The sequence below is a fragment of the Tiliqua scincoides genome, chromosome 3 (assembly GCF_035046505.1).
Source record: "Tiliqua scincoides isolate rTilSci1 chromosome 3, rTilSci1.hap2, whole genome shotgun sequence".
Lineage (NCBI taxonomy): Eukaryota > Metazoa > Chordata > Lepidosauria > Squamata > Scincidae > Tiliqua > Tiliqua scincoides.
In genome coordinates this window covers 136,886,778-136,912,472 of record NC_089823.1, presented here as the reverse complement: position 1 = coordinate 136,912,472, position 25,695 = coordinate 136,886,778, and the positions used below count along the sequence as shown (strand labels likewise).

Sequence of the window (25,695 nt, the reverse complement as noted above, 5' to 3'; positions counted from 1 at the left end):
AGCATTTGTGTCTTCTATACGTAGATTCATAAAACTGAGATGCTAAACTTGCATTCAGAATCAATTTATAGCATGCCATCCTTCCAAAAGTGCTGCAGAGCAATTTCTAGTCCCCTTAATGGGCTTGTGCCAGGCTCCAGTGCTTAATGGGCTATGTCCATAGATTACAGTGTGTTGTGTCAAAGTCAAAGCTAAGAAGTTCTGTCCCTACCTGTCCTGGGAAGCATAGGGAGAGTGCTACTGTCGGTAGATGATGCTGGAAGCTGTTCTGCTGCTGTTTGATAAAGATGGGAAAACTGTCTGAAAAACTACAGAAAATGGTATTTTCTTATCAGTAATGAAATTATACAGTTCAATTATTTTGAGATCTGCAATTTTATTGTGAATCTTGAATTCCTCCCCTCCCATGTATTATTTTTGTTCTAAGCAGTGATCACCTGAATATTAATTTATTAGCATATTTCCACTTTGGAATCTGGAAAAGTGCAGACAGTCCTGCCATTCATCCAACTCATGGGGCAAAATAGGAAAAATTCGTGGCTTATTTGGACCCATAGGTTCCAATTTCATTAATTAAATTAACTTTAGAGCTGGAAAACAAGCAATGATGCCCTCTAGTCATCATAGTTTTTTTACTCAGAAACGTTATTGTACCTGATAAAGCCCCTGTTAAAGTGCCCTTACCTTTGTCTTTAATTCTCACTTCCAGGCTCTCTCTCTCATCTTGCACACACCATACACAACCATTTGTACTCTGATTGCCATTCATTCCACTACAAGGTTCTCGCTACTTCTGTTGTTCCCAGTCATATCCTCCACATTCACCTTAAGCTTTGGATAGATTAATTGCCTTGGTCCAGAGAGGAACAGAAGGAAGCAATCCCTGGCACCTTCAGGTTACTCCCAGGGAAGTGTGTACCAGATCGTGGCCTTAGTTTTTTTTTTAACACTGGAAGGCTTGAGTTTGTGTGTGCTGAATATGTTCCCCAACTGCAGTGAAACTCTGTTAGCAGTGACAAGAACTGTACGTGCATTAAGAGCAAACATGCCCATGAGCATTTCCATCCATCTTCCTGTGCAGTGAACAGGAGTGATGTAAATAACAGCGTTTGCGGCAGGAGGCTTCTCTGTTTGCTGAGTTTCGTACTTTGGAGCAAATACGTTGCCACCAGCACTATTTATCTTGTTCAGATACTTGTGTAAGTGAAGGTGGCATTTGCATTAGATGAAGGTCATTGCTGGGTGTAAAACGTGATTACTTGTCTGCTCCAATCCAGAGGCAGGTAATGCTTTTTCACTCAGGCTCTTTAAGGGGCTTTCCTGCTCTCGAGATATCTAGGTCAAGATCTATTTATAAAAGCTGCCACAAAGAGGTTGGGGTTTCCAGCCGAAAAGGGTATGCTTGTGATTAAAGAGACAGGCTGACTCTGTGTTTATTTGCCATGCAGTGAATTTCCAGGGGCACCGCTGATGCTACGTCTTCTTTGCTTTCTTTAGGGATTCCTTTGCCTTATTTATGCATCACTTCTTTAAAAAAAACAAAAAAAACTGAATAGCAAAGGTGGAATACCATCCAAGCTCTGAATCAGGGCAGTTCAAGAGCTTCTGGTGCCTGAGATGGGGTGCCAAATGCTGCCCCCCCCTTACCTGGCAATGTGTCACCCTCTGCTCCTCCAGCATTCTAGCCCACCACACTTCTCCCTCCTCTCCAGACTTCTGTTTTATCCTCCTCTTCCTTCTCCAGTGCAAGGAGAGGGAGAAGTAGGATCTGTAGAGGCAAGCAGCTGAATGGAAGTGGGCCATCCTTGCTCTAAAATGTACACAGTTTGTTATCTAGACTTGATTTTTCTGTCATGCTGAGCAGGGCCAAACCACCTTTGGAGCATTTACTTAAGAGCTAGGTAAAAGTTTCAGTCGCACTGTTTCAAAGAAGACCTCTGGTGGCTACTGTGGGGCTGCAGGATGCAGTGGTAACCACTTTGGTGCCACTGCTGTGCCAGTGGTGGCACTACCTTTAGGACTGGGCTGCACAACTGCAATCTTCTGCACACTTTCCTGGGAGTCAGCCCCATTGGCTACAGTGGGACTTGCTTCTGAGTTAACAAGCATAGGATTAGGCTTCCAGTAAGCTAATGGCAGAGCCAAGATTTGAACTGGGCCTTTCTGATTCATTGTTCTAGCTCTTAGTTGCAGCAACACATCAGCTCCCATAATGTAGACACATCTAGATTCTCAGGGGCTCTTTGATTTTTTTTTTTTTTTAGTCCTTTCAGTCTCACAATTTGGTCTTCAACCCCTCCACACAAAAGTTAATTCTAATAATTCCTCCAGATGTGGATAGGATCACAGTACAGTATTGTGATCAATTTTTCATTGAAAGCTGCATTCTGGTAAAGAAGAAGGCAAACACATCCATACTCCAACATTACACACACCTTTTGCACTATAGGAACTAAAATGTTCTGTGAGTGAATGCACCAAAACAACAACAACAACAAAACGTTATGGGGAATATCAGCACAGAACTGAGACCAAGAGCAGTAACCATTCTAAACTCAGTCGAAACAAGAAGTTAAACAGTGAAAAATAAAGTCTGTTTATTCCACACTTCAGGCTCCTGTAGAATCATTTCATAAAGTCTGCTGCAGTCAATATTACACACATTTTAATTGAGAGCAAACGATGAGCTGGTAGAACTTTTGGCTAGATTTCTTCTCATACAGATAGTGTGGGCTTCTATGAAGCACTGTATGTTTCTATCTGCATATCTGATTGGAGGGAAACCAGGCTATTACTGACACATCAGAACCCCTTCCAATGTTATGCCAGTCAAGCTAGCATAATTATAGGAACAGTCTGTTGACTTGATTAAAAAAACATGGCCACATATGGCTAAAAGAGCATTCTCAGTGCTTCGGAGGGGAGGACAGGTAAGTAATTAGTTTTTTAAATGTCACTCCCACAACGCGAAACTCCAAATAGTAGCACAGGAAAAACCCGCATTTTGAACAATGAAGGATGGACCTTTCACGTTGCTACACTCCCTGTTATCTCCTTTTCTTGTTTTTTTTAAAGGTTTCTGTGTACAACCTGGCAGTTAGTATCACAATGCCTCCTTCCAACCAGCTCCACAACAGATAACATGTGAAGTATGTTTTTCAGCAGAGTGTGGGAATAGCAGGGCTCATAGTTGGTCTATAAAGTCCCTAAACTGAAACAAGGTCTCGAAAATTCCACTTTTTAAAATTTACGTCCCTAAAATATTTTTTTAATGATTTTCTGTATAATTTTTAAGCAAGTTGCAGCAATTCAGGCCCAGTGTCTTTAAAAATTGGTAAGTTTCAACCTTCCAACCCACCTTAGAGCAGTGGTTCTGCTTACTTTGGCACTGCAGCAAGTATTGGAAGGACAGGGGTGAGGCCGCGAGCAATGGGTTTTACCTTCCTTGGGGAGTTACGCTGGCCTTCAAGAGGGTCCAAGAGGCTCGTGGTTCCCTCTGCAGGTCTCCTTGCTGCTGCAGATAGCACTGATCAGTAATTGGAGCCCACTTCCACCAATCAGAGCTATTTGCACCAGTAGAGAGGCCAGCAGATGGGATTGCAGAGGGGACTGCAACCTCCAGGTAAGTGTAAATACCCCTTGCTACCGGCAGTGCTGTGTTCGCTGCAGCACCATCAGGATACCCATTTCTGGGCCACACCCCTTAAGGGGGAATAACCCTCTTCCAATTTCCCTGATGGGTTGCAATCCACCACTTGGGTACTGCTGTCTTAGAGATAAGTCAGCCTAACATAAGAATATAAGAAGAACGCTGCTGGATCAGGCCAAGGTCCCATCTAGTCCTGCTTCCTGTATCTCACAGTGGCCCACCAGATTCCTCAGGGAGCATGACAAGACAACAAGATCCCTCCATCTTGTTGCCACTCCCTGGCATTCTGAGGTAGCCTACTTCTAAAACCAGGATATTGCACATACCCATCATGGCTTGTAACCTGTGATGTATGTTTCTTCTAGATATCCATTCAATCCCCTTTTAAAGGCATCTAGGCCAGACACCATTACCACATCCCGTGACAAGGAGTTCCATGTTGTGTAAAGAAATATTTTCTTTTGTCTGTTCCAACTTTCCTGATACTTAGTTTTAGTGAAGGTCCCCTGGTTCTTTGAATGCCATTTTTATTGTACCTGTAGTTTTTATGCCTATTTTGGTCCCTTTTTTTACATCTGAAAGTAGCCTAAAGTGCCTAAAATAGACCCAAATATGGAGTATGAGTCCAAGAGTAGGTGTCAGGGGTACCAGCATGCAAGAAATATTCTGGATGGCTCAAAAAAGGTAGCCAAGATGCACTGTGTGGAAAGGTAAAAGGATTGCTGGCCAATGTGACCAAAGGGAAAATTCCTATGGAAGATAATTAGACCAAGGGCAGACTCCTCAATGTTTCCTGCATTTGTGTTCCTTCTCTTGAAAAGTACAACAGTGGGGCAGGAGATTTTGAATTTGGACCAGATTGGAGGAAGGCTTTAACCCTTTTTATCTCTTCTATTGTCCCACAGAAATCCTTCCCCCATTTTCCCCCAGTGCCATTTTTTTCTGCAATGGGAATGATTTTCAGTGGGAACACAGTATGATTAAAGGATTAATTCCTCCTTCTAATCATGTTTCCGATCCAGATCCTTCCTCTCTTGCTGCTGTCTTAAAGGAAAGAACACATGTAGGAGACATATTTAATGTATGACTTGATTAAACCTGAGTTCACTGAAAGGCATTATGTTGGAGGGGTATTAGATCTGTGGCAATGTTAGTCTTTGATGGCCTGTAAGTATAACTTATAGTCATCAGGATCTGAATAATACAGGGCTAAATCCTAACCAACTTTCCAGCACTGGCATAGCTTTGCCAGTGGGGCATGTGCTGCATCCTACAGTTGGGGGGCAGTCATAGAGGCCTCCTCAAGGTAACATTTGTTCTCTTACCTCAGAGTTGCTTTGTCCTTACTTTGGTGCTGGAAAGTTGGTTAGGATTGAGCCCACATTCTCGTATGAACCATTTCTAACGTTCCTTGGAGTAGTGTGGGATGGAGCCATGAGGGTCCACTCCTATAATGCAGGAATCTTACTTCTTAGCTTCAGCTTTACATGAATATTACCCACCAAACCTTGGTAACCTCAAGATTATGATCACGTGGAGAAGACTTTTCGGGACCCCATTGTGCTGTAGTGGAACTGGCAAGTCAAAATATTAGACAATATTAATTGATGTAACTGACAGTCAAGCCGCAATCAAGTTGTCCAGTCATGCAGCCCTCTAAAATATTTGTGTTTCCCATATTTGCAAACCAATGGAAACTCTGCACACTTAAACTATACAGATATAACAATTAGTTCTCCCTTTGCAAATGTCACTGTCATTTCTTTCTCTGAAGGTTCGTAACATTGCCTTGTAGCTGGAACCAATGGAAAGCCCAACCACCTGAAGAAGGATGTGTACCTGTTTGAACTGCTAGGAGATGCCTGATTTCACATCTCCCTTGAAGTCACTTTACCTTCTGATCAAAATCAGCTAATAAATCATTTCTTAATAAATGTTTTTGAGACCTGCTGAATTAAGTACGCTTTGGTGGAATTTTCAAAAGTGATAAATGAATCCACTACATAGACATCTTTATGAGTAACCCTGTCATATGACTTTACATCATAATCCCATAGATCTGGTTTGAAAAAGAGAACAAGTTTTTGGTAATTCCAAAGTGAATATATTGTTTATAGCAGAACACTTACTTTAAAAGGAACTGCATTGGAATTTGTTTCAGAAATTGACTGCAGTGTACTGAAATGCCAATACTGGGGAGTGTGTACAGCCTTGATTGTGTTTTCTTTTCCACTCCAACATGATAATGAACATTTATCTTGCCTGGGTTGTATCTTGGCAGTTTTCCATCATCAAATAAAACTCAGATATTTCATTTTTCCTCGCTTGTTTTCCTATCAGCTTAAATAATTTTAGTTTATTGCAAAATAAGCTCTTCTAATTCACATCTATCACGGCTTTTGTTACTTAACATTATCTAACTGTGGCAGATGCTGATCCTGTTGAAATTGTGCCTGTGAGTGCATTTCTGATGTCACAGATCACTCAATTTAAAGTCTGTGAAAGCCTATGGAAAGACTTAGCTTCAGTTTGTAGAGTTTGAATGAAAGCCTGCCGTGCAACCTTTAAGAATATAGGCAAACATGAGGCACTCCGTATCCCATCTTCATCTACAGGAGAATATCACCTTCTCTAACAGTTACTTCCAATGGAACCTCAACTAGAAGGGACCTGACAAAGCACCTTGTCAAGTGTACAAGATACCTTTGAGTGTTGCTTGCCTACCCTTACTAAAAATACCTCCTGAGGGAAAGAAAGAAAAAAAGACTTTCATAAACTCCCATGTCAACTTGTTCCATTGCTTTTAGTTTGGCAAAATGCCCATCACTGTGATGGGAGTCGAAGAATGACCACATAGTGCTTGAGGTTAGCCAGTGGGCTGGATGAGGACCAATGAACTGAATTTTGTCCTGACAAGATGAAGGTACCAACGATGGGTGGTTTGTCTGCTCAGAGAGATAGTGTTCACCTTCTGTCTAGTGTTGCACTCTTCCTGACTGCAACAACATACTGCAGTAGTCTGACTAGGAGGTTATCAGAGCATGAGTAACTGTGGGTGAGGGCCCAATTCTATCCAACTTTCCAGCACTGATGCAGCTGCAATGCAGCCCCAAAGTAAGGGAACAAATGTTCCCTTGCCTTGAGGAGGACTCCATAACTGCCCCCCCACCACAGAATGTAGCATCCACCCTGTTAGTATGACTGCATCAGTGCTGGAAAGTTGGATAAAACTGGGCCCTTAGTTATCCCTGTTCAGAAGGGGCTATAGTTGCATTCCAGCCTCAACTAGGAATCAGGCCTCCATAGTCACTTGGCTTTCTGTGACAAAGATGGAACTGTAAGCACCCCAGACCAGTAGACATGTTCACTCAGGAAGAGTTGTGCTGCCTTTGGAGGCTGCTTGGAAATTGCAGATACTCCAAAATTCAGCTACTAGTTATCTAATTGGAATTGGAACCCAAGTTCTGACAGCAAGGAGGGAATATGATTGGGTCATAAGAGATATAAAATTGAAGTATTCAATGACATCACAGGAGATGTTGGCCTCAGAATTAGGCAAGACAAATTTGGTCCACTGCAATAGTCTGGTCAACTGCCATTGTCTTGTCTGCTGCAAAATGGCTCACAATGGGAGAGATCCAGGACAAAGTTGAAATGACCAGTGTCTACAATAGCTGATTCGCAATGGCTGTTTCAACCATACAAGTCATCACTTAATGGTGCTCAATCAAGAGATACACTCTCATAGGTAACCCAACCTTGTGAGATGTTGATGGGCACATGCATACTTTGTAGAACATTCTGTTTCCATATCAACCACTCTTGCAATAAGCCCTCAAACTACTCTTCTCAAACTACTACTACCCAAGACTGGTCAGAGATGGTTTGGAGGTTCGCTCTGCCTACGGTGTCACTATGTTGGTGGCAAGGGAAGCTTATTGAATGAACCACAATACCCTGTGTGTACAAGCCTCTGGGTGGTGCCCCTTTAATACATCATTACAAATCTATCACTCTCTTGAAGCTTTACCACCAAAGGTAGTTTGGCTCTGCCTGCATCCACCTTGCGGTAACAAGCAATTGTCTTGAGGCTGTGCATTATTCATCAACTGCCTTGCTGTGCTGTGAACATTCCACAGCACTTTGGGACAATAAGTACAACCTGCTAATGTGTTCCCTGTTGTGTTACCTTCCTGATGCAACACACCATACTGCCTGTTTTTTTCTTCCTCCTCTCTGTTACACATCACACAGATGCTTTCTTTTCTGTGTTTTGGAACAATGAACCAAAGTGTTTTGGAAAGAAAATTCTAATGTGTCCCTTTGCAAAATGGAAAGTAGCACAGAAGGGAGGAGTTGTACGTGTTTATTTATTTATCTCTTGCTTGCTAATAAGCTCGCCTGCCCTTTGGGAGGAAGATACTTCTGGGTGGCTTCACATTTTCTGTTATATAAGCAGCTCTACTTTGACAGGGTCTCACATACGTAAGGGAGAATGGTGGCAAGAGATCTCTCTTTGCTTTATGATATCTGATGTCAGTAAGACTTGGAAACAAAAACAGGAGTGTCAGATTCAAAGCTGCTGAATACAAGCCTTCTTAGGGATGATGTTGAATGTGTATTTGCCACTTTTCAACAAGCATAGGTAACAAATATTCTCTTACCTTGAGGAGGATTCCATGACTCCCCCCCCCCCCCCCCGCAGGATACAGTGCCTTCTCTGTTGATAAGGCTGCATTGTAACTTAACAGAAAGTTAGTTAGAATTGGGCTGTTGATGCAGCTAATGCTGACAGGAACCTTATGCAGGATTACCCTGAAGTGAACGCCAGTGAATAAAGCTGAATTTACTGTACTTCTGAGTGAATGTCTAGGCTTCTGCTGTGTATTAAGTGCTCTGATGCAGGCAGCTTTTATGTTCATTTTTCAAAGGCTTGAAATGTGATACACAGGTGGGTCCTCTTTATCCACTGATTCAGGACCTGTGAATTTGATATGCTGTGGATCCCTAACCCATCCCTGAGGACCCAATGTGTCTCCTGGATGCAGCCAGAACGTTCTGCTTGCATCCAGGAACCTTTCTGAGGCCCACAAAGGCTGCATGTGGCCTCCCTGGGCCTCAGAACACCCTCCAGATGCACTCTGATTTCACACCCTCCTGTTGCACCATTCCAGTCACATTCGGAGGTCTGGGTGTCCTGACTGGTGGATTTCATTATCCATGGGTTTTGGTGTCTGTGGGGGTTCCGGGAGCAGAACCCCCCATGAATGCCAAGGTACCATCTCTACTAGAAACTTCATTTTTGTCTGAAAGATGTATTGCTGCTCCCTTCCAGGTCCATGGTGATCTCTGATCTAACCGTTTTTGGAGGGTTTTGTAGTATTTTCCAAAATCTGCCAAACTTGTTTGTGTAGTGAGCTATTCATATGTCATGTGGGTTTGTGTGAATATGTTTTCATGAGAATGGCTATTCATGCATACATTTTAAAAATCAACATGGGGACTAGAATCCTTGAAAAATATGGCACGCAGATTGTGTGTAGTCTGGCACACATAGTAGGCACAATGCTGTGTGTGCATTGAACATAACATGTGAATAACTCTGCATGCTTACTGATCAGCAGTCACACACGTACCATACACACTGTACGTTTGTTGAACAGGCTCTGTTTACTTACACCTACCTGTTGCTCTAACAATGGACAATTTATTAGTAAATTTTTAAGATAGGCAGATGTTATAGGACAGTGTTTCTCAATGTTTGTTCTCTGCCATACCACTTCATACGGTCCACCTATTTGAAGTTCCACCGGAAGTAACTTCTGGAATGGGAGGCCAGATGCTACACAACGAACACCAGTAAGAGACTCAGGATGGATGGAAAGGCTTTTTTGAGCACCTAAAAGCATGCTTTGGAGTCTCCTAACACTGTTTGCTATGTCTCATACCTGGTCTCACTGCTGGGCAGCATGGATCCAGGAGTCCAGAGAATACCACCAGACACCACCTCAAGTAGCACTGGTAGTACACATGCCACTGGTTGAGAAACACTGTTATAGGATACACCAGGGAAGTTCAGCCATGGAAAGACTTAAAATGTGTTTAGGTTTGAGTGGATCTTGCACAAAGTTATTTTATGTCAGGGGGAGCATTTTGATTAATTTCTGTTGATGGAAAACTGCAAACAATTGTTTTCTCTTCTTCATACAACAAAATATAGTAAAGGATACAGCGAGAATGGTTTGGTAAGGTCCTCCTCTCTTTCAGAAAAAATTCATTCCCCCCCCCCCCATCTATCATTTCTCTATAACATTGTATCTGGGTAAATAACATTTGAAAAAAATTCAAAGGTTGCAGATGGCCAGCTCATTTGATTCCCACCATCCTGTAGATATATGAAAGACGTGAGAAGCTTCTTGTGCCAAAACTTTTTGTATCGTCTTTTTTTCTGTTACATAAAAAGTGGGCTTGGGGTTAACCAGGTTGTTTTTCTGATGTAGAACGCATATTGCACTTGTCTCCCTGGCAGCTCTGCAAGCCCATTTGCCTTGATGAAATAGAATCCCGTCGAACGTGCTTGCCTCAGCAGGCTGCCAGCACTTATGTTTTATTTGGCAATAAATTAATATCATTCATTGCCAAAAAAAATAGATAAATAGACAAACTGACAGCTCTGGACAAAGAAAATTCTTCCTTGCTAGCAATTTTTATTGAAATATTTGCAGCATCCAGTCTGGATTTAACCACTGCTGTACACTGAGGTGCACAGCTTTGACCGAATGGGAGCCCTTGCTATAGTTGAATTATCAGGGAGGTTCCTTCTATGGTCAGTGAACTCCTTTGAAATTCTCTACAGTTCAGAAAGTGGTGGCTCCTCTTGTATCATGTGATAATGCAACAATGGTTATGGTCTAAACTTGGAGAGAAAAGGATGGTACTAGGGTCAGATGTACAGTATAGACTTACAGCACAATCTGATGCATGTTTATTTAGATGTAAGTCCCACTGATTTGAAGGGGATTAAGGGCCAAACTGGATATAAAACATTAATTACATGACTGGAGCCTGTGTATGTGACTTTTCTAACCTAAATAGCATGTGCCAGATCCCCGATCTGGCTTAGAACCATGGCAGGAAGAGAGGAGTTTGACTCTTCCCCCACAGCCGCAGTTCATTTCACACTTACAGAACCAGCTAACATGCTCAGAACAGTGAAGAAGAATCTTCAGTGATGTATATAGTGTGGTGGGTGGAAGGGAGAACTCCAGTAGTGTTTCTTGGCATGAATACTGGAGTGCCCCATTTTCATCAGTGAAGCATTTGGAGAGGGGATACAGATTTGCCACAGATAGACTGTTGGGCAAAGCTATGACCAAAGGCCAGAAAGCAGGTAGAGAGTCCAGGAATCAGCTGAGTCAAATGGGAAAGTGGCTTAGAAATGGCAAGGTAGTACTGGCACAAGGGTAAAGTACGCTAGAAAACTGGAAACAGGAAGAGCTACCAAGATCAGACAAGTGGTAGGTCTTTTTGTTGAATATAGTACACAGATTTGTTGCTTCCTGTCAAATTGCTTTCTCCATTTGTCCAACAGTGGCATGTGAAGTGGCATTCCTGGGGTGGGGGGCAAAATGGTAAGTTTTGCAGATGCCTCAACAGGTCATGTAAACAGCCCCTCCCCTTGCCTTCGGAGCCATTCCAGGCAGTGAGAGCAACGTGAAGGCGTCTCCTCCTTGTTCTCACTACCCAGAATGACTTCACAGGTGAGAGGAAAGGGCTGCTTTCATGGTGCATTGAGGTGCCTAATCAACTTACTGTTCCCCCACCCCGGGAATGCCACTGGGCAAATGTAAGATGCCAACCATTAAAATCCCGGGCTTGCCTAAGTGTCCAGTTGGAAAATTGACTTAGGTTAGGTTAATGACGAGGCATTTACCTACCTGAGGTTTCAACTCTGGAAGTCTACTGAGTATTTCAAAGTAAATATGTTTCTCAATACAGTATAGAAACACATGCCTTGTGCATCCCCTACAGAGGAAAAGGCATTATTTTATAGCATTTTTTAATGAGAGAATTCACCATTCATTCATAGTATGTCACTTAACTTTTCTGTACTGGATCAGAGCCTTGTCTCATGTGAACCAGCCTCTTATCCATTCATTACTTATCACTTTTGTGTACTCTGCAGATGTGTCTAGTTTGCAGATGTGTCTACAGTTATATCTAGTTCGGATTTGCATGTCCACCAGCCAACACTGCACAGAGGTATTGAAAGGCAGAGTCTCATTATTAAAATGGCATTTTTCAAAACAGGGTGTAATGACTCACAGAGGAACGCAACACAGACCTCTCTTTTGTGCTTGTGGTCAAAAGGCAAGGTAGCATCAAAGACAGAGTAAGAAGTCGTCACCTCTGAATGGAGGTCAAAGCAAGAGCATGGCCAAAATTAGCTTCAGAGCAATTCACCGTGGGCACAATCTTGCATCACTCCCATTTAAATGAAAGGGGCCTGCAAGCGTATTCTCATGCTCTTACAGTACTCCATTCATGTTAATTGGGCTTGCACACATGAACCTCCCATTGAACAATGCTTCAGGCTTGCCAAATGGAGAAAAAACAACAGCATTGTTCTTAATTTAAGAATACGTGGTAAGTAGAAAAAGCAATTCTGAATGAAATAAGAATAATGGCCCAAGGTGAGCTATGGGTCCTTGGAAAAAACAAACAAACTACTATTTATTTCAATACAAGCAATTTACTTGAAAGTACTCGTATATGTGGTTTTCTGGAACTCAACAGCATTGAAATCTATAGGACTGTTGTCTGTGATCCTATAGTTAGGACCAACCTATTTGAATGCTAAGAAATAGGACGTAACTGATATTATTAATTTAACTTTAACATTCACTGTACATTTGTTTGGTAAATACTCCAATAATTGAGCCTGCATGGTTGACAGTGTTTCTTTTGTCCATGTTGCTTCAGTGGTTATTCTGTATTCTGACCACATCATCTGAATGACAACAAGTCTCCTGCTTTGTGGTTACTGGAGCAACTAAACATTGGCAAATGTTTTCAGGGGTAATGCACAAATATTACACAACATTGCCAGGATCTGATTCTGACAAGTTTTGGCCAAAGCATGAGACCTCTAGTGAAACTGTTTCTTTGAGACCTGGTGAGAGGGATCAGACAAAGGGTTTCTCATGGGAATTTCTAACTGGCTTTAATACACATTGTAACCAGGTATAAAGAATAACAAGTAGAATTATGAGATACCTTTTAGACTTGGTTTTTTGGGGAAAAAATTACTTCCTTTTTTTGTAAACCTTGCTTCATTTATTTTTTGTTCCGATATGAATATTAATGTTACTAAGATGTTAAATTTATTTATCATATATTTATCCTACTTTGCTCCCCTTAAGAGGATCCAAGATTCTGAATGCAATACTATCTAAATAATATGCTAAATAAGTATACTAAATAAATACTATCTTCGAAACATGTATTTTGCTGGAAAGCCTATATTTTATTAAACCTGAGTTTATGAGGAAAAGCATCAATGTACTCCTTACACACAGCACTAGAACTTGGTCGCTGAATCTGAAAATGACTCAGGGCTTTTCTTTTTGAGGTTCTGCCATACAATTAAATGTAAAATCGATGGAGTGATTTAAGCTCTTTTGACACCCTGATTCTAAATGCATTGGCTGTGATTCAGAGTTCCTTGTGAGTGTGGAGTTCCCATTGATGGCTTTTTGCTGCACAAGAGCTCACCAAGCCTTTTCCTCTTGCCCTAGCCAACAAAGAGAGATCATAGCTTGTGCACGTGGAGCTGGACTGCAGTCATTTGTATGAGAATGACTACATAGGTGTCAGTGGAATTTATAAATCAAATAACAGACTTTTCGATGAATAGGCACACAACATGTTTAATTCCATCTAATTTAGGATCAGTAAAAGTGAAATTTCTTTGGAGCTAGTTCAATATAGTGCTGTTTATAAGAATGAATCAGGAACCAGGAAATACCTAGTTCAAAGCTGGCCTATGCCCTGAACTGCTAGGCAAGTTAGAGCCCAACCCTGGGCTCCTTGCCATGGCTCTGTGCCACTGCGGACTGTCGCAAACGTGCTGTAAGGCATGTTTGCAAGCCTCACCACCGGGCTCCTGCCCGTGTTAGCCCCATGCTGGCTAGTGCGGGGCAGTCGCCCAGCCTTCGTGGCTCGGCGGTCTCACGGATTGCTGAGTCTTGGCAAGGTAAGCGGGGGTGGGGACGGGGGTGGGCGTGGGGAGGAGGCATTCCGGGGAGAGGGGGAGGCCGGCAGGGGGTGGAGAAAGGGCAGGGGGGAGGCATGACGTGGGGAGGGGGGCGGGCAGGAGGCGTGCTGGGGGAGGGAGGGAGGCAGGTCTGTGGAGCTCTACTTTGCAGGATCCAAGGCGCTTGTGGAGGGCTCGGCGCCCTACACGAATGCCTTTACTTTACTCGGCGGTAAAGTGAGTAGCCCCATTGTGGGGCTGCTTACCTTAACCAGGAGAAGGGGATAAAAGTCCCCTTCTCCCCAGGTGCCTCCTGCGGTAGCCTGGGGTGTGCAGGATCCGGCAGCAGCCTTTCTCGGTTCCGCCGAGGCTGGGTGCCCTGGACAGCTCAGGATTGGGCCGTTATTCTATCTCAGCCCCATTGTGCAATAGTGGGAGAGGGGGAATAACAATAGTATACCTTACAGGGTTGTTGTAAGATTTAATGAGATAAACTTTCATGAACATTCACGGTGCTGTGTAAATGCTGCTGGTAGTGGTAATGGTAGCTACAACTGTTAGGGTTATGCATTACTTTCCATTGAATTTCATTTGGTTCTTGGCTAGGCAAATATAAAAACTCACATCTTAACCCATTCAATGTCTGGCTTTAATCCATTGTCAGCACTTGTTAATCTAGCACAGGGGTGCCCGAACCCCGGCCCTGGGGCCAATTGTGGCCCTCGTGTCCTCTCAATGCAGCCCTCAGGGAACCCCCAGTCTCCAATGAGCCTCTGGCCCGCCAGAGATTTGTTGGAGCCCACACTGGCCCGACGCAACTGCTCTCAGAGTGAGGGCAACGGTTTGACCTCTCACGTGAGCTGTGAAATGAGGGCTCCCTCGACTGCTTGTTGTTTCATGTCTGTGATGCAGTAGCGGCAGCAAAGGAAAGCCTGGCCTTGCTTTGTGCAAGGCCTTTTATAGGCCTTGAGCTATTGCAAGACCTTCATTCACTCATATACGTTCATCTTTAATATATTCATTTATGTAAACTTATGTAAATTTATTCAAATTTTAAATGTAAATTAATTCTTTTTTTTCCCCGGCCCCCAACACAGTGTCAAAGAGACGATGTGGCCCTCCTGCCAAAAACCTTGGACATCCCGGTCTAGCATGATCGGTTATCCAGGATGTGCTATGAAAATAATAGTCAACCTTGTCAGCAAGCATGTCATACAAGTCACATCACAGACTAGAAGCCCAGACTCCTGTTTTGAACCTAGATTTTCCTCAATACACTATGTCATATAATATTGCCATTCCTGTTGATTTTAGCTGACATAAATTAGAAATGTGGACATTAACCACAGATTATATATTTGCGTTTCTGAACTTGGAATTACTTTTTCTAAGCTGATAGTTTCATTATCTAGTAGCAAGAGCTAGTCTTACTGAAGCTGATAGATATCCCCAGAAACTTCACAGGAAGCCTTGTATACCCCTGCTTTTAGGAACTGCAGGCAAAAATTGGAGTGCAAATTCACATTTAGATGTGAATAGGAAGCTACCTAATCTTGGTGGTTGAATCATTAGGAAATACGACAAATGAAATTTAAAAATATAGATCAAATATGACACATATACACACCAGTTCGTAAATGTGATCTAGTGGTTAGAAAATATCAGCTTCAGTAAGACTTGCTCTTGCTATTAGGCAATGAAGCTATCAGTGAAAAAAAATAGTTCCTAAAAGCAGTGCCTGCAGTTCCTAAAAGCAGGGATATGTGAGGCACTCCATGGAGTTTCTGGGGACTGGAGACCATGGGGTAGGAATGAAGGTTTTTCTTCTCCCAAGTGACCACTCAATTTTGTGAAGTTCTGCGCATTAAATTATATTTGTGATGCATAAATTTCCCCTCCTCTCTCCAACTGCACTGTCATGTTAACATTGCAGTGAATACCATTGCCCAACCAAGACTCTAAATAAAGCAGAAAAGAACAGTATGAGAATGCCAGCTAAGGACATATGAAACTGATAAGGCAGTAGACAGTTCATTGTGACTGAATGAGTACAGACAGCTCAGGAATCTACCTGTGACCTCCCACTGCAACCTGTTTCATTGACATTTAGTGTATAATAATAATAATAATAATAATAATAATAATAATAATAATAATAATAATAACAGGTATTTATATACCACCTTTCTTGGTCTTTATTCAAGACTTTATTCAAGGCGGTTTACATAGGCAGGCTTTATTTAAATCCCTTATTAAATAGGGATTTTTACAATTTGAAAGAAGGTTCTTTCTTTCAAGAACCACTACATTCAGGTGTTTCATTCCGATCTGGCTTCACATTCTGGCCTCCATCCTCCCACGCTCAGAGCAGATGGAATAGCTCTTCTTCAGCTTGTCAGCTGCTTCAAGGTCGCACGGTGCCGGTGGCCTCGAACTGGCGACCTTGTGGATGTTATCTTCAGGCAGACAGAGGCTCTACCCTCTAGACCAGACCTCCTGCCCAGACCTGTATATCTGTATAGATAGTCACAGTAATATTTGAATCAGATTGATTGGGCAGGTTTGGGAGTTATGCAGTAATTAGGGTGGCCTCCTTGCCACCGGAAAATCTGCTCTGCCCTTAGAATTACCAGTTTTAAAACACACACATACACACAAACACACATTCCTTCCCTGCTTCTTTTGTCCATCCTTTCCCTCCTCTACAATGTGGCAGAATTAGAGTCAATGGGGCTTACTCCCAGGAAAGTGTGGATAGGATTGGGTTGGCAGTCACTTCATCAATGGCTGATAAGTATTCCCTTCAGATAGCAAGATTCATCACTTTAAAAATACAGCCTTTCCTCTTCAGTCAAACAACAAGACTAATAAATCACTTTAAAAACAGTACCTTTTTTCTGCTCCTGGCCAAGTAAAGTGTGTGCTTGTCTCTCTCTCTCCCCCCCCCCTTGCCAACTTAATGGAAACAACTTAAGACCCCTGGTGACTGGTAAAATAGGAAGTGTTTTATTTGGGGAGGGGGAGGAAAGTGGGAAGGTTTGGAGATCGAAAGGGGGGAGTGGAAGAGGGAGGGGTTTGAAAAGAGAGATTTCACTTTGATGAGAAGCGATCCCGGGCTGGGAACTAGGAACCAACCAGACAAGGATCAGCGATCCTTGCCAGATGGGGGTTGGAGTCAAAGAGCTTTGCAAACAACCTTCAGCGAACACAGAAGGCGGCAGCCTCGGAGTGGAGAGAGAAGGGGGTGGGGCAGCAGCAGCCACTCTCACAGCTGAGCAAATCCCATTTCTTCTGCTTTAAAAAAAAGTGCAGACGGGCTTGTATTCTGCCCAGGGGTGTGACTGTATCGCTGTGAGAGGACATCCCGCGACTCCCCTTTGAGTTCCTGGCACCTCCCTAAAGAGCCGCGCCGCACAGTTTGAATAACACTGATCAAAGGGGATAACTAATCAGGATCATGATTTTGCAGGGAACTAGTTCCATACGACTGGAAATCGCTGCAAGAAAAAATTAGCTCATCTGAAAATGCTGTAAATACTGGCTGCTTATGCTGGAGGATCAAGAGCTATGCTGTACTTGAATTCTGCTGATCTGGATTGAATTGTCCTGAGAAGGACTATGAATTGGCTGAACAGATAGGAAAGCAGGAGCAACTGCCAAGTGTTCTGAGCATCCCTGCCTCAAAGTTGTGTTAAAGGCAAGCTGAATCAACAACTATGACATATTTTGCAAATTTACTTAGTTTGCAGCAATGCTGCTCCTGGAATTCCTCTGCTATTGGGACTTCTGTGCCTTCTGCAGGTTTGGTAGTTTGTTCTTCAAGGTTCTTCACCAGCAGCAAATTTAGCTCTTCCCTACTATTGCTCAAGGATTTTTTTTAAAAAATAGAAATCATCTAAACTCTTTGAGATTCTCCTCTTCTCCTCTCCACGAGTTCTTCAGATGATTTGACTGAGGAATAATCATTTTAGTTTAAGTGGTAGACAAGCTAGGGGATGCTGATCCAAGGCCTCTCTTAATGCATCTCCCCTAGAATTCACACCAGCTTTTGCTCTGCTTATGGCCTATGGTTTTGTTTAACCACTGAGGGCAGGGTCTCTCAAATTCTATAGTGGTTCACATGCTGTAGTCAAGAAACAAATTGCTTGTGCTTCTCCAAATATAACTATGACTGAAAAAAAATCTGGGAGAGTGCCTGAGGCATAGCCCTGCATTGCTCCCCCCCCCCCCATGGCACACTCTCCCATGGCAGTTTCTTTACAGTGCATGTGTGAGCTGCCCCTTGCATGGCTGAAAAAGGTGTCTGTCTATCCCAGGAGTGTCAAACTCGTTTCATACCGAGGGCCGAATGGCATTCATGATGCCTGCTGAGGGCCGGAAGTGATGTCATTAGGCAGGAAGTGATGTCATTAAACAATATAACCAAAAATAAGCCCTTTTCTCACTCAGGAATTCATTAACTACAAATGACAGAAGAGAAAACATGCACATCTTTATCATATTTCAAGATATGGGAGAGCCCAATTTTCGTGGGGGCTGCCCTTTTAGCAGTAACACCTCAGCACTGCTCAGCAGCTGAGAACCTGAGGGCTGGATAAAAAGCTTCTGCGGGCCACATCCAGCCCCCGGGCCTTGTGTTTGACACCCCTGGTCTATCCTATGCTTTTCCCCAGCTGCCAAGAAAGGGACAGAATGGACAAACACTCTCTTCCCTCCATGCTGCTGTGGCAAAAGAGCTTCCATCCTGCCTTGGAAGAGCTTTCCTTCCTGTCATGACTTCCTGCCTTCTCTTCAGTAAAGCATCCCCTTGTGCCCCTTGAAAATTTTCTTTGGAGGATTGTGTAGGGACATGGAGGGCTGCAAGGTTAAGGGGATATCAGTGAAAATCGCCTATGTGGTTGTATGAATGGAAGTACCTTCTATCTATGCAAGAGGTACTTGTTGTTTGTTTTGCTGATTTACCCAGCACTGCAGATGAGGTTGTCAAGCACCTGGCAGACCTCAATCATAGCTGCCAGCTTGCATCCAGTTTGGTTCATCATCAGTTGTGCAGGACTCATTTAAAGCTATCATAACTAGCAGCCATCTCATGTATGATGCAATGAATTGCTGAAATAGCGGGTCCTTGGGGTTATGCTATACAAGTTCTGTATGTAATTAGTTGCCAATGGCTCTCTTTCTGGAGGACATAGCCAGATAGGATACATTATGGCATTCTTTCCAAGAATGCTTCATTCAGGTAGGCTTTGTCTTTTCTGGTAGTGTCTATTTAAACATTTTCAAAAAACACATTTGTTACTATTAGCCATTCACTTTTAGTTGTTAATGAAGCAATGAAAGGTCATAGAAGAGTCACAAGTGATGAGGAACCCACCTGCATGATCCTGGGACAAATCCACTCCTCTGTTGCAAAAATGTGACACTTGGTCACTTCTAACACTTACGTATTGGCAACCTTCAGTCTCGAAAGACTATGGTATCGCGCTCTGAAAGGTGGTTCTGGCACAGCGTCTAGTGTGGCTGAAAAGGCCAATCCGGGAGTGACAATCCCTTCCACACCGGGAGCAAGTGCAGTCTGTCCCTGGTCTGTCTCCCTGGCTATGGGCCTTCCTTCTTTGCCTCTTAGCCTCAGACTGTTGGCAAAGTGTCTCTTCAAACTGGGAAAGGCCATGCTGCACAGCCTGCCTCCAAGCGGGCCGCTCAGAGGCCAGGGTTTCCCACTTGTTGAGGTCCATCCCTAAGGCCTTCAGATCCCTCTTGCAGATGTCCTTGTATCGCAGCTGTGGTCTACCTGTAGGGCGCTTTCCTTGCACGAGTTCTCCATAGAGGAGATCCTTTGGGATCCGACCATCATCCATTCTCACGACATGACCAAGCCAACGCAGGCGTCTCTGTTTCAGCAGTGAATACATGCTAGGGATTCCAGCACATTCCAGGACTGTGTTGTTTGAAACTTTGTCCTGCCAGGTGATGCCGAGGATGCATCGGAGGCAGCGCATGTGGAAAGCGCTCAGTTTCCTCGGAGGCAGCGCATGTGGAAAGCGCTCAGTTTCCTCTCCTGTTGTGAGCACAGCTGCGATACAAGGACATCTGCAAGAGGGATCTGAAGGCCTTAGGGATGGACCTCAACAAGTGGGAAACCCTGGCCTCTGAGCAGCCCGCTTGGAGGCAGGCTGTGCAGCATGGCCTTTCCCAGTTTGAAGAGACACTTGGCCAACAGTCTGAGGCTAAGAGGCAAAGAAGGAAGGCCCATAGCCAGGGAGACAGACCAGGGACAGACTGCACTTGCTCCCGGTGTGGAAGGGATTGTCACTCCCGGATTGGCCTTTTCAGCCACACTAGACGCTGTGCCAGAACCACCTTTCAGAGCGCGATACCATAGTCTTTCGAGACTGAAGGTTGCCAATACAATGTGAGCAAAGAGTCCATGACTCGCTGCAGTACAGAAGTGTACTCAGGACGCAAGCTCTGTAGACCTGGATCTTGGTATGTTCCGTCAGCTTCTTGTTGGACCAGACTCTCTTTGTGAGTCTGGAAAACGTGGTAGCTGCTTTACCGATGCGCTTGTTTAGCTCGGTATCGAGAGAAAGAGTGTCGGAGATCGTTGAGCCAAGGTACACAAAGTCATGGACAACCTCCAGTTCATGCTCAGAGATTGTAATACAGGGAGGTGAGTCCACATCCTGAACCATGACCTGTGTTTTCTTCAGGCCGATTGTCAGTCCAAAATCTTGGCAGGCCTTGCTAAAATGATCCATGAGCTGCTGGAGATCTTTGGCAGAGTGGGTAGTGACAGCTGCATCGTCGGCAAAGAGGAAGTCACGCAGACATTTCAGCTGGACTTTGGATTTTGCTCTCAGTCTGGAGAGGTTGAAGAGCTTTCCATCTGATCTGGTCCGGAGATAGATGCCTTCTGTTGCAGTTCCAAAGGCCTGCTTCAGCAGGACAGCGAAGAAAATCCCAAACAAGGTTGGTGCAAGAACACAGCCCTGCTTCACTCCACTTCGGATGTCAAAAGGGTCTGATGTGGAGCCATCGAAGACAACAGTGCCCTTCATGTCCTTGTGGAAAGATCTGATGATGCTGAGGAGCCTGGGTGGACATCCAATCTTGGGGAGAATCTTGAAGAGGCCGTCTCTGCTGACCAGGTCGAAAGCCTTTGTGAGATCTATGAAGGCTATAAAGAGTGGCTGTCGTTGTTCCCTGCATTTCTCCTGCAGTTGTCTAAGGGAGAATACCATATCAGTGGTGAACCTGTTGGCTCGGAATCCACACTGCGATTCTGGATAGACGCTCTCTGCAAGTACCTGGAGCCTCTTTAGTGCAACTCGGGCAAACAGCTTTCCTACGACGCTAAGGAGAGAGATGCCGCGGTAGTTGTTGCAGTCACCCCTGTCACCTTTGTTCTTGTACAGCGTGATGATGTTTGCATCCCTCGTGTCTTGAGGTACTCCACCTTCTCTCCAGCAGAGACAGAGGATTTCATGCAGCTCAGTGACGATGATCTCTTTGCAGCATTTTAGGACTTCAGCAGGGATGCTGTCTTTTCCAGGTGCCTTGCCAAAGGCAAGGGAGTCCAGGGCCACGTGAAGTTCTTCTAGGGTTGGTTCACTGTCAAGCTCTTCCAGCACAGGCAGGCACTCAATGTTGTTCAGTGCTTCTTCGGTGACTACATTTTCTCTGGAATATAGCTCAGAGTAGTGCTGCACCCAGCGTTCCATCTGCTGCGCCCGATCCTGGATGACCTCGCCTGTGGCAGACTTCAGAGGGGCAATTTTCCTCTGTGTTGGACCTAGGGCCTGCTTGATACCATCATACATCCCCTTGATGTTGCCCGTGCCAGCTGCTATCTGTATCTCAGAACAGAGCTGGAGCCAGTAGTCGTTAGCACATCTCCTGGCAGTCTGTTGGACTTTGCTGCGAGCAGTTCGGAGGACCTGCAGGTTGCGCTCACTGGGACAGGCCTTGTATGCTGCTTGAGCTCTCCTCTTTTCCTCAATGACTGGTGTCAACTCCTCAGAGTGGGCTTCAAACCAGTCTGCCGCCTTGTTGGTCTTCTTGCCGAATATGGACAAGGCGGTGTTGTAAACGGTATTCTTGAAATGTTCCCATCTGTTGGATGCGTTTGCATCGACCAGGCCTGGAAGAGATTCCTCAAGCGCTTGTGCAAATTCCTCCACTTTTCTCTGATCCCTCTTCAGTTGCTGTTGGTATTATCACAGTAATGATAAGGGCTTGAACTTGTTTGTTTTCCATACAGGAATGCAGCAAGTGCTGGAGGTACCCTGAATGCCAGAAGCATTACTAGCAACACTTGCTAAGCAGATTGGCATAGCTACAGGGGGTGGCGGCACAGTAATGACTGCAGGCGCTTCGGTGGGCCATGTAAGCAATGTGCTGCCTGTGGGAGCCATTTCGGGCATTGATGGCAACACGCAGGCACTCACTAAACCAAGCAGCATCTTCTGTGTATTGCTGTTGCAGCCTGGAATGGCTCCGATGGCACGTAGGAGGGGCCGTTTACCCAGTGTGTTGTGGGCACCTGCAGTCCTTACTATGCCCTCGCCCCCCTCCAGTAGCCTGAGCAATTGAGATCTGCACCAGTAACGAGCTCACTGGCGCATCTTTGGAGTAAATTGGCTAAGAAATGTCTTATCATTGTTTTTTCCAATAAAGAATTCATTTGCTGAAAAAATGTGGAATTGATACTACTGGGATACGTACAGTTACCGGGTACGCTACGTACCGGGTAGATGGGACTCGTCAGCCTAGGAAGGCAGCTCATCTAAGAGAAGGAAACTCTGACCTCAAACCTCCACTGCCTTGTGGCTACATCCAGTTGTGGAAAAGGCTTCAGGAGTCAACCTCGAGGCAAAATCAGGAGCCGGAGTCCCTGAGGCAGTTCATGGCTGAACACAGTCACGTTCTGGCAACTCCTGCGACGCCGCTGGAACCAACCGTATTGGCCTCTGCCTTTCCATTGGACCATTCCAGCGACGTGGAGAGGGGGGATTTGCTGCATGGGTAACAGCCTATCCTCCATACCTTCTTTACCCAGGCTTCGCGCACTGGAGAGGACACTCCAACTTCGCCATACGGCGTCGGCACAACGCTTCTAACACTTATTGCAAAATGAAAATAAGGACTGTTTCTTGTAAGAGTGCCTTGTACTCCTCCTAGTTTGCAGTTTATGGAAGAGTATTGTGTGGGCACCCATGAAATACTGTGGAAATGTACAGATACTTCCCCTTCCACAGGTCTGAATTTGCTCATAAAATCAGAATGCCTTATACTGTGTATTTAGCTGTTTGACTGGTACTGATATTTACCAGTGGCAGGAATTGCATGTTTGCCTTTGTTTAGGAGAGAAAGGAAGCAAAGGTATTTGATGGAATTGATGAGATATTGAAAAGTGTCCTGTGCATTTGTTTCAGACTGTCACTCAGCTCTCATTTTGTGAAGAACAAACATCTCATTTCTAAATACCAGCTACCTCATTGACTTTTCCAGGCACCAGGTCACCTGTTGAGAAGATGTCTCAATAATAAATGAGTTGTGAACCGAAGGAAAGAAGTGTGTGTTGGCAGGCTGATGTCGCTGTAAGGATTTCAGTGCTAAGAGATTTGTTAGATAAAGGTTTCTAAGATAATGGGCAGCCCAATCCTGAGCTGCCCGGGGTGCAAGGCTGCAGCAGTGCGGAGAACGGCTGCCGCCGCATCCTGCACACCTCAGTCTGCCATGGGCAGCACCTCAGGAGAAGGGGACTTTTGTCCCCTTCCCCCAGGTAAGGGAAGCAGCCCTGCAATGGGGCTACTCACTTTACTGCCGACCAAAAGGTCGGCGGTAAGGTAAAGGCATTCGTGTAGGGCGCCGAGCCCCACACAAATGCCTTGAATCCGGTGGAGTGGAGCTCCACAGGACCCAGCTGCCCCCTCCCTCCCCTGACATGCCTCCTGCCTGCCCTTTCTCTGCCTCCCCATCATGCCTCCTCCCCATCCTCTGCCTGCCTCCCCCCTCTCTGGAATGCTTCTTCCCTGCCCCCTCCCCATCCTATTTACCACGCCACAGATCGGCAGTCCGTGAGACCGCCGAGCAGCCGAGGATGGATGCCTGCCTGGCACTAGCCCAGTGCTGGCCAGTGCTGGGCTAGCACGGGTGCTAGCCCAGCAGTAAGCCTCACAGATGTGCCTTACGGCACATTTGTAACTGTTACCCTGCATGTGCCCGATCTCGTCTGATCTCGGAAGCTAAGCAGGGTCAGGCCTGGTTAGTACTTGGATGGGAGACCGCCGGGGAATACCGGGTGCTGTAGGCTGATACTATAGTCTTTCGAGACTGAAGGTTGCCAGCCACCACCAGGCTGAATGTGACAGTGCGCTATGGTGGAAAGCCAGAGTGCCAAGCTCAGGACTGGGCTCTAACTAATTTCTGCTCAGCTCACGGGTGTATACATTTGATCTCTGTTGTGTATATGCAACGTTGAGCAGAAATGGCTTACAGCCCAACTTTCCAGTGCCAGTGCAGCTGCAATGCAGCCCCACAGCAAAAGAACAAACATTCCTTTACCTTGTGGAAGCCTCCGTAACTACCCTTCCACTGCAGGCTATTGGCACTGCTACACCAGGGCTGGAAAGTTGGATAGGATTTGGCCCTTAAAGTGGTATGATAGAGCTATGGTTGTCTGTCATTACACACCAGTTTCTTTCACCTGCTATTATCTCTAAGGCACTACAAAAATGTGCAAAACTATCTTGTGTTTATAGCAGAACAGGGGGGAAAGTACATCTGTGCACTATCATATTGTTTCAAGCCTGAAAACCCTTCTCCCCATCATTTTCTACAACTTGAATCTTCAGAATAAGCAAATGTTCTGTAAAGATCTAAAATGCAAGCATGTGTGAATTATTGCAACTAGGACAGCTGATTGGGGGTGATTACTGATTTCCAATAGAACAGCTGCTAACTCTAACATCGACATTTTGTTGCAACATTGTTTTGATTCTAGATCAGCCATTTTCAACCATTGTGCTGTGGCACACTGGTGTGCCACGAATGGTCTGCAGGTGTGTCGTGGGTGTTTGGGGGAGTTTTATTTATTTGTAGGGCCAGTGGGGGACGTGAGACCCCAATAACAACATGGTGTGCCTTATCAATGGTCAAAAAACCAGTGGTGTGCCTTGACAATTTTATTACCTTGTCAGTGTGAGAAAAATGTTGAAAATCACTGTTCTCTATGTTTTATTGTGGACAGCCTCTTTTCCTTCCTAAGAGTGCATTAACTGTAAAGACAAATGACCATGTGTAATGGGCATGCACAAGATCCCTTGAGGAGATAGGGCAAGGGTGGGCAACTTTCAACTATAGAGATCCTGTACCTTTAACAATTGTGTCGGGGTGAGAGAATTTCAGCACGTGCAACTTCTGTGAGGTCACAAACTGCACCTGCTGAAATTTCCTCTTCTACACAATTGTTAAAGGTTCAGGATCTCTAAAGTTGAAAGTTTGCCCATCCCTGAGATAGGGTGTGGTGTCAACAGTGGCCCTTACTCTGTCAGGTTTGGGAAACATGGGGTTAACACCAGGGCCTTAGATTGCAGTGAGTATGCTGTGCAGCTGCAGCCACTTGGAGGCAACAAGGCCCTCAGGGATAAAAGCAGCACCTGGAGGAAGGAAAAGCATGTGGGTGTAGAAGAAAGGAGCTTGGAGAAACTGAGAGAGCAGGAGGAAGGAGCTTGGAGGAAGGAGGATGGAAAAGCTAATTGACTGGCTAGCTGATTGATTGATTGATGGG

General features: G+C 44.8%; 1 protein-coding gene and 1 pseudogene across 6 annotated transcripts in view; both read left to right on the top strand.

The window, feature by feature from the left end:
- KCNMA1 (potassium calcium-activated channel subfamily M alpha 1) overlaps positions 1-25,695 on the top strand; it is a 619,222-nt gene that overhangs the window by 246,946 nt on the left and 346,581 nt on the right. The window lies entirely within an intron of this gene.
- On the top strand, positions 24,103-24,219 carry LOC136646971 (5S ribosomal RNA; annotated as a pseudogene).